This window comes from Lipotes vexillifer, unplaced genomic scaffold, assembly GCF_000442215.2.
Source record: "Lipotes vexillifer unplaced genomic scaffold, Lipotes_vexillifer_v1.1 scaffold944, whole genome shotgun sequence".
Taxonomy (NCBI): domain Eukaryota; kingdom Metazoa; phylum Chordata; class Mammalia; order Artiodactyla; family Lipotidae; genus Lipotes; species Lipotes vexillifer.
Window position 1 is genome coordinate 1,180,925 of NW_006785040.1, and position 8,503 is coordinate 1,189,427.

The window sequence follows — 8,503 nt, forward strand, 5'->3', positions numbered from 1 at the left end:
GGATCCTCCCGGACCGGGGCACGAGCCCGCGCCCCCTGCATCGGCAGGCGGACTCTCAACCACTGCGCCACCAGGGAAGCCCCACTCACTGTTCTTTTATTATTATTATTTAAATTTTAAAAATTCAAATTGAGATATAATTGATATAACATGGTATTCATTTCAGGTGTACAAGATGATTTGATGTTTGTATATATTGTGAAAGGATCACCATGATAAATTTAGTTAACCATGGCCTCACATAGATACACATTTTATTTTTCTTGTGATGAGTCCTTTAAGACAGCCTCTCTGACTTTGTAGCTTTCAGATTCGCAGCTCAGTGTGTTAACTGTAGTCACTGTGCTGTACACACCTCTCGGGACCTATGTATCTTACAGCTGGAAGTTCGTACCTTTGACGACCCCACTGCCATGTCCCCACTGCCTCAGTGGCTGGCGTGGCCTGGCGGTGGGCCATCCCAGAGGCTTCTGGGGCCGAGGTGTGTGAGGGTCGCCACCCTCGCTCTCTCTTGAGTGCCCAGCCTTCCCAGGGTCTTGTCCCCCACGTCCGCCACACAGGGTGCCAGGTGGTGCCCGCCGTGACCATGACCCCATCCTGACTCCACCTGCCTGCGCTCGGAACTGGCCCCCTTCACCCCACACGGCCGATTTCCCCAGTTGTACCTTTCAACCTGAATTGGTACCTTTGGTTGAAAGGAACCGACACTCTCCCCAAGAGCTTAGGTAGAGCAGCTCTGTCACGAGGAAAGCATCTCAGGGACCTGGGCAGCAGGTACTGCCTTGCACTGGGGCCTGGGAAGACTCGGAAGTCGGAGCAAGCCCCCCCTCCCGGGACATCTACCCATCTCCCCTCCTTCTCTCTGTGTCTCTCCCTGTCTCTGACTCCGTCTCTGCCCTCCTCTGTGTCTCTGACTGCTTCTGTGCTCTGCACACCTGTTCCCTCTGCCTGGTCATCTGCCCCCTGCCCCCAGGTGGTTTCCCAGGATGAGGTCCACAGAGCTGAACCTGGCCCCCCTCGGGCGGTCCCCAGGTGATGCCTAGCCCACCCAGGTGTCCACCCTGGGCCAATCAGCGGCCCGGGCCGGCACTGCTCCCAGCGCCCACTCAGCAGAGAGCGAATGTGACCTTCCATCACCCTTGAGGACGGTCAGAGCCCCTCCCTGCAGAGCGTTCAGTGCGGAAGGAAGGACCCTGCTTCTGAGCCCCTGCTCCTTCCTCATCTTCCGTTGGCCTAGTGGCTCACGGGGCCTTAGCAGCTCGAGTATTAAAAGACATGGATGGAGCATTTAATCCATTCACGTTTAAGGTAATTATCGATATGTATGTTCCTATGACCATTTTCTTAATTGTTTGGGGGTTTGTTTTTGTAGGTCCTTTTCTTCTCTTGTGTTTCCCACTTAGAGAAGTTCCTTTAGCATTTGTTGTAAAGCTGGTTTGGCGGTGCTGAATTCTCTTAGCTTTTGCTTGTCCGTAAAGCTTTTGATTTCTCCATCGAATCTGAATGAGATCCTTGCTGGGTAGAGTAATCTTGGTTGTAGGTTCCTCCCTTTCATCACTTTAAATATGCCCTGCCACTCCCTTCTGGCTTGTAGAGTTTCTGCTGAAAGATCAGCTGTTAACCTTATGGGGATTCCCTTGTGTGTTATTTGTTGTTTTTCCCTTGCTGCTTTCAATAATTTTTCTTTGTCTTTATATGTGGAACCTAGAAAAATGGTACAGATGAACCGGTTTGCAGGGCAGAAATAGAGACACAGATGTAGAGAACAAACGTATGGACACCAAGGGGGGAAAGCGGCTGGGGAGGGGGTGGTGGTGGTGGTATGAATTGGGAGATTGGAATTGACATGTATACACTAATATGTATAAAATGGATAACTAATAAGAACCTGCTGTATAAAAAAATACATAAAATAAAATTCAAAAATTCAAAAAAAAAAAAGGCGTAGAGACGGGCCCCAGCCCCGCTCGCTCACCAGCCGTTGTGCATGCAGCACAGCGCCCTTTTCCGCACATGCGGTGAGGGGCGGGGCCTGGGGGCGCGGGCCCTCCGCTCCTCCTTGGAGTTTCCGTCCACGGGGAGCACGTGAGAGGCCCAAGCGCTGTGTGTGCCGCCCCGTCCCCGCCCCTCATGGTTCTGTCCATATTGACTAGTCCTCTGGTTCAGAAACTCTTTTTTAAGAAAAGCATGACTTATATATATATATAAATTATCCACAACAAAACACAGGGCGGGGCATCCAGGGCGTCTCTGCTGGTGCCTTCGGTTTATTGCTGCAGAAGAGCAGAAAGTAGCATCTCTCACTGGGTTCAGACAGAAGACCAGGTGTGTTCCAAGCTTTCAAGGGTTCATTCCTCCACAGGTAGCATGTGCCCAGGCGTCCTGGGAAAGGCACGCGGGAAGCTGCAGGGCGGGGGTTTGGGGGGTCGTCCCCCTTCCCTCCCAGCCAGCCCTCCCCTCCCCAGAGGCGCCTCTGCTCCCGCTTTCCGGAACATTCTTCCAGAGGTGGAATGAAACCCTCCTGACGTTTCTCAGGTGATGTTTATTCATGGCCATGCTTGATTCCTCCTGGGCTCATTTCTGCAAACCCTTCCAGGGTTGTTAGAGAACACCTAAAAGGCTGCAGCCCTGAGCTTTGATCTGACTGCTTAATTGCCTTTACTAATCACGCCCACGTCAGGCGGATAAAAATAGCCTCCAGGGTCGGGGGTGAGCAAGTCCTCCTGATGTGGGGTTCGGGGCAGCAGGGCTGAGGTCTCGGGGACTCCTAGCGGCGGCCTGAAATCACGGCTCTGATTAAGTAAGCCGACCGTAACCACTAGAGCTGTGCAAACATCCTGACCCCAGGTTCTGGAGTATTTACTTATGGGGAAGCAGAAAGAAAATGGGGAGGCGCTTCCTGAAAAGATTCCAAATTGTTTTCCTACACGCTCTGTTCCCCAGCAAAGCGAGAAGGCTCGCTGTCTGCCCCCTGCCTTCTCCTGCCTCCTGTCTCTGTCTCTGCCTCTGCCTCCGCCTCTGTCTCCCTCCATCCCACTCCCCCTCCCACCTCCCCTCTCTCAGTGTTTTCTCCTAAAGCAGAACTTCTGAATTAAAGGCTTCTGCTTTTGAGTATTGGCTACTGCTCCTTCCCATTTGGCGGGGGTGTTCATCCCAACCTCTTAACCTGAGCGGCTGCTTCTGCCTGTTCCACTAATCAGCTAACCCAGAAAGTACGCCAGTCATTGGTGCAAAGGACACTCGAGAGGGAGAAGATGCTGGACAAAGAAATGGACTCATGTGCCAGGAGACCTGCGGCTTGTCTGTTTCCCGAGGAGCTGAGGAAGTGCTTAGCCCACGAGAAAAATCATCTTGACTGAACTGCGGTTTTAAGTAAGGTGAGAATTTCACAATATTTCAAGTATCAAGTGCCTCAGAATGTGACTGTATTTGGAGATGGGCCTTTAAAGAGGTGATGAAGGTGAATGAGGTCATGGGTGGGCCCTGATCCAGTGTGACCAGTGTCCTTATAAGAAGAAGAGATCAGGACACAGACACGCACAGGGGGACGGCCACGTGAGGACACAGGGAGGAGACGGCGTCTACACGGCAAGGAGAGGGGCCTTGGAAGAAATCAACGCTGCTGACACCTTGGTCTTGGACTTCTAACCTCTAGAAATGTGAGAAAGTACCTTTCTGTGAGTAAGCCACCCAGTCATGGTGTGTTACAGCAGCCCTAGGAGACTAACACACACACACACACACACACACACACACACACACACACACACACAAGCATTTTTAAGCCACGGGAGGCAGTAGCATCTGTGAATGGAAACCACTGGGCCAGGACATCAAAAACTATTCTTTTTTTTTAAAGTTTAGTTTTGGCTGTGTTGGGTCTTGGTTGCTGCACGTGGGGTTTCCTCTAGTTGCGGCGAGACCTTCTCATTGTGGTGGCTTCTCTTGTTGTGGAGCACAGGCTCTAGGCGCGTGGGCTTCAGTAGTTGTGGCACACGGGCTCTAGAGTGCAGGCTCAGTAGTTGTGGCTCGCGGGCTCTAGAGCGCAGGCTCAGTAGTTGTGGCGCACAGGCTTAGTTGCTCCGTGGCATGTGGGATCTTCTCGGACCAGGGCTCGAACTCGTGCCCCTGCATTGGCAGGCAGATTCCTAACCACTGTGTCACCAGGGAAGTCATTCGAAAACTTCTTAAAATGCAAATGTAGCTCAGGGAGGATGTGGGCCAGTGAGTGTCAGCAACAAATAGTTTGGCATTTTTGTTGTGTGAGGTGGCACAGCCTGTAGTGTGAGCCTGGACTCTGTAGCCAGCCTGCCTGGATTGGACCCTCACTCTGTCCCTTCCTGGCTGTGTGCCCACCAGCAAGTGTCTTAACCTCTCTGTGCTTCCTCTCGAAAAGGGCATATAATAATGCTCACCTCTTGGCATCATGAGGATCAAGTGTGTTAATATTTGCAAAGGGCTTAGAAGAGCGCCCGTTCTCACCCTCACCTGAGAGGCCCAGGTGACAGGTGACAAGGAACACAGGACACTGGTTTGCTGGAGGGGGCATAGAGCAATGATCTCGAGCACGGTACTCAAGCGCTCAGTCTTGGAACCTCTTGACACTCGCAGAAGTGACCAAGGGGCCCCAGAGATCCTCTGTTTATGTGAGCAGTAACCAGTGATATTTACCATATGAGAAATTACCAATTAGAAATTTACCATATTAGAAAATAAAACCGAGAATATTTGAAAACATTTCTTCATCATTAAAAAATAACAATGATAAAGACTTTATATTTTAGCATAAATATTTTATGACAAACAGCAATAGTTACATTTTTGCAAATCTCTTCACTGTCTGGCTTTAGTAGAAGACTCAGGATTTTCCTGTCTGCTTCTTCGGTCCGTCCGTCGTGTATTGTTTTGGCTGTAGAAAGAGCAGATCTTGAGGCACACGGACGTGTAGCTGGGCAGAGAAGGACCGTGGGTCCCCTGGAGGGTCTCGGGCCTCTGGAGCGGGCCGAGTTTCCAAGGTGCTCGGCAGAGCCCGGGGCATGGGGGGCAAAGGCAGCAGGCTGACAGGTGGGCTCCCTGTCCTTCAGCCAGAACAGCCCCGTTTCCATCAGGCTCACCCCTTGGGCTTCTGAGTCGTCTGATCTAGGGCGTGGGACTGGTTCTGGGAGGTTCAGGCAGGGGAGGTTCCACCAGGGGAGCCACAGAGGGAGCCACTGGGGCCCTGGGAGTTGCGGCGTGAGAGGCCTTCAGGTGTGCCCAGGTGGGGAAGGCAGGGCGCCGTGTCAGCTGAGGTACCTCCACACCGGACTCTGGGAAACACCTCTCGCAGCTGCGCGGAGGCCCGTGGGGCAAAGGCGCTGGCTGCTGGCTCATCCAGGGGGCAGCAGGCCCCAGGGACATAGCATACCTGCTTCCCCGGTGCCTCTGAGCCCCCATGCCCGAGTGCACCATCCCCGCGGAGCTGGCCCCATACCCAGGCTCTCAGCTGTCCAGAGCGAAAAGGGATTCGATCCAGGTGACCTGTCTCCAAACCTGGGCTCCCATCTTGCGACCTGCCCCCCCTTAACCAGGTCCCTTGAGTGTCCACAGCAGCAGTGACAGCTCGCTTAGGCCCCGCCGATGGTGCAAACGGGGCCCTGGGCCTTTCGCGCGGCTTCGAAGCCTGGGTGCTCGTGTCCATCGCGGAGGCCAAGACACACTGGGCCGAGCTCGCTGTGGACGCCAGCCCCCTGGACGCAGTCCGGCATCCCAGAGCCCCAGGCTCACGCTGACTGGCCCTTTCAGTGGCCAGGAGATGTCACTCTCACATCTTTTGCAGAGCCAGGGTCAGAAGGCCGTGGAAGCTGAGAGCTTCAGACAAGTGAGTGCAGCGGGCAGCCAGGTTCTCCAGAGAAACAGAACCAGTAGGAGAGAGAAATACATATATTCCTCTGTAAGGAATTGGCTCACGTGACCGTGGAAGCTGACAAGTCCTCCAGTTGGCCGTCCTGCTAGTGGGAGACCCAGAACAGCCGATGGTGTGAGATGCAGTCCAAGTGTGGAAGAAATCACACGTCCCAGCTCGAACACAGGCCGAGAAGGTGGTACTTCGGCGCCCTTTCGTTCTATTCAGGCCTCCAACGGATTGGATGAGGCCCACGCACACCGGGAGGGCCATCTGCTGTACTCCAGATGTTAATGTCATCCAGGAACACCTTCACTGACACACCCAGAATAATGTCCAAATGTCTGGGTGCATGTGGCCCAGCCAAGTTGCCATGTAAAATTAACCGTCACCCCCGTGGAAGCTGCCCAGGTCTCAGGGCGAGGGGAGGGGCCGGGACCAGCCCACCCTCGAGCCTCCTTCCCCACCATGCTGTCCTGGGTGCCTCTCAGCAGGATGGACAGGACCACCCTGGCTCAGGGCTCCTTGCGGCTGAGAGGCAGGGCAGGGACCCTCCACCGCTCTCCAGTGGGCCCACCTGTGGGAACCAGAATCCTCATGTCCCTGATCCCAGTTTTAAGGCCATCTGCTTGTTTTTGTAACTTTCCCCAGAAATTTGCTTCCAGGCAGTCCCAGCGAAATCAGTGCAGACAATTTTTTAGTCCATCCAAATGTAAAACCGTGTTTTATTTTCCAGTCTTTGCCACCCACAAACCTTGGGCTCCTCACTGCAGCGAGGTGCCATCACATGCAGGTGAAGGGGCCTCTCAGCCACCGGGGAACGGGGCCCAGAGACGTGAAGCCGGGAAGACGCAGTCCAAGCCAGCAGCCTTGATCGTTCCGTCCAACCAGCCCCTTCTCTCCCCCAGCTGCTGGATGAAAGGTCGAGACTAGAATAAACTCTAAGCAGATATCAGCATCAATTGAGATAAACCTCAAGCTTTATTGACCTAAGAGGTAAATATTGATGGAGCTTAAATACCAAATCAATATTTACCTCTAGGGACAATATAGCCTGAAACTGCAGTTGGGATACGTGTGCTTAAACACATCCACAAATTCCCCACGTCTTCATCAGGAGTGCCGGCCATTCCAGCAATGCACGAAGACCCCAAGATACTCCATTTCTGGAGGCACCAAACCCGAGTGCTGGCCGGAGATCTCAGTCAAAAGGGAGAGTTGGCATCAACCACGGGGTCTGGAGCTGAAGCTGCGTGGCCCACACAGAGCAAACCAGGAAACTGTCACCTTTTTGCTGAGTTTCACCTGAGAGGAGATAAGATTCCAGCCAGAAATGTACCTAGTACACACCTGCCAGCCTGGTCTTGTCACCAGCACCTGCGTGGCATGTTCAGCGAGGGGCATCCCCGCTCTCCGGGCTTCTCAACCCCAGGGAATAGCCTCTGCTGGGATCAGAGTGGTGTTGACTGTTTGCTTAGAAACAGTAGCCGCAGCAGGTGTAAAGGATTAAGAAAATATTATCGGGGAAGGAAGCCAAGAGTTCAAGTTGGGCAGTTGTACCCATTAATTCCCCACCCTGCTGTGATGTTGACATTGTTCCGTACTGAAGGGGTGGCCCCGCACCCTGGTCTGTGGGGCCTCTCCACCTCCCAGTGAGGCTCCCCTGCTGACCAGCCCAGCCTCCCCAGGCTTCTACCTCCCCTCCATCCTTTAATTTACAAAGCTGGTGTAATAAATGAATAAGTCCCACGGTACAAAAATTCATAAAGTACAAACAGACATAGGAAAAAATAAAAGTCCTCTTCCACACCTTCTGTCTCCTGTCCTCCCAGAAGTGGCCACCATGAACGATGGCCAGTTTTCCCACCAGACATTTTGCTGTGAAGATACCTGCATGTATCATTACAGCTAAACAAATTACTATTACATAAATGGGCTCAGGCTGTAGACCTTATGTAACAGGATGAGGTGGAGGGCTTTCAGATTAATAAAACAAAACAATCTATTCAGTCTTGTCATTGCTGCAAAGTATTCCATGGCAGCACTTCTCAAACTTTTGGCCTCAGGACCCTGGCACACTCTTCCAAAGTCATTGAGGACCCCCAAGAGATATTGTTGTCATGGATTACATCTGTTGACACATATCATAATAGAAACTAAAACTGAGAAACTAAAATACATTCATTCATTGAAAAATAAAAACAGACCCATCACACGTTAATATAAAGAACACACTGGGGGCTTCCCTGGTGGCGCAGTGGTTGGGAGTCCGCCTGCCGATGCAGGGGACGCGGGTTCGTGCCCCGGTCCGGGGAGATCCCACATGCCACGGAGCGGCTGGGCCCGTGAGCCATGGCCGCTGAGCCTGCGCGTCCAGAGCCTGTGCTCCGCAACGGGAGAGGCCACAACAGTGAGAGGCCCGTGTACCGCAACAAAAGCAAAAACAAAAAAAAGCAAAAACAAAAAAAAAACACAAGCAAAACATTGGTATGAAAAAGAACATATTCCAAAACAAAGTCAGCGAGATGAGTAGCATTGTTTTATATCGTCGCAAATTGCCTTAATGTCTGCTTTCTCCTGTCTGTTCTGTCTCCCATCTGCTGGGACATTACACGTCGTGTA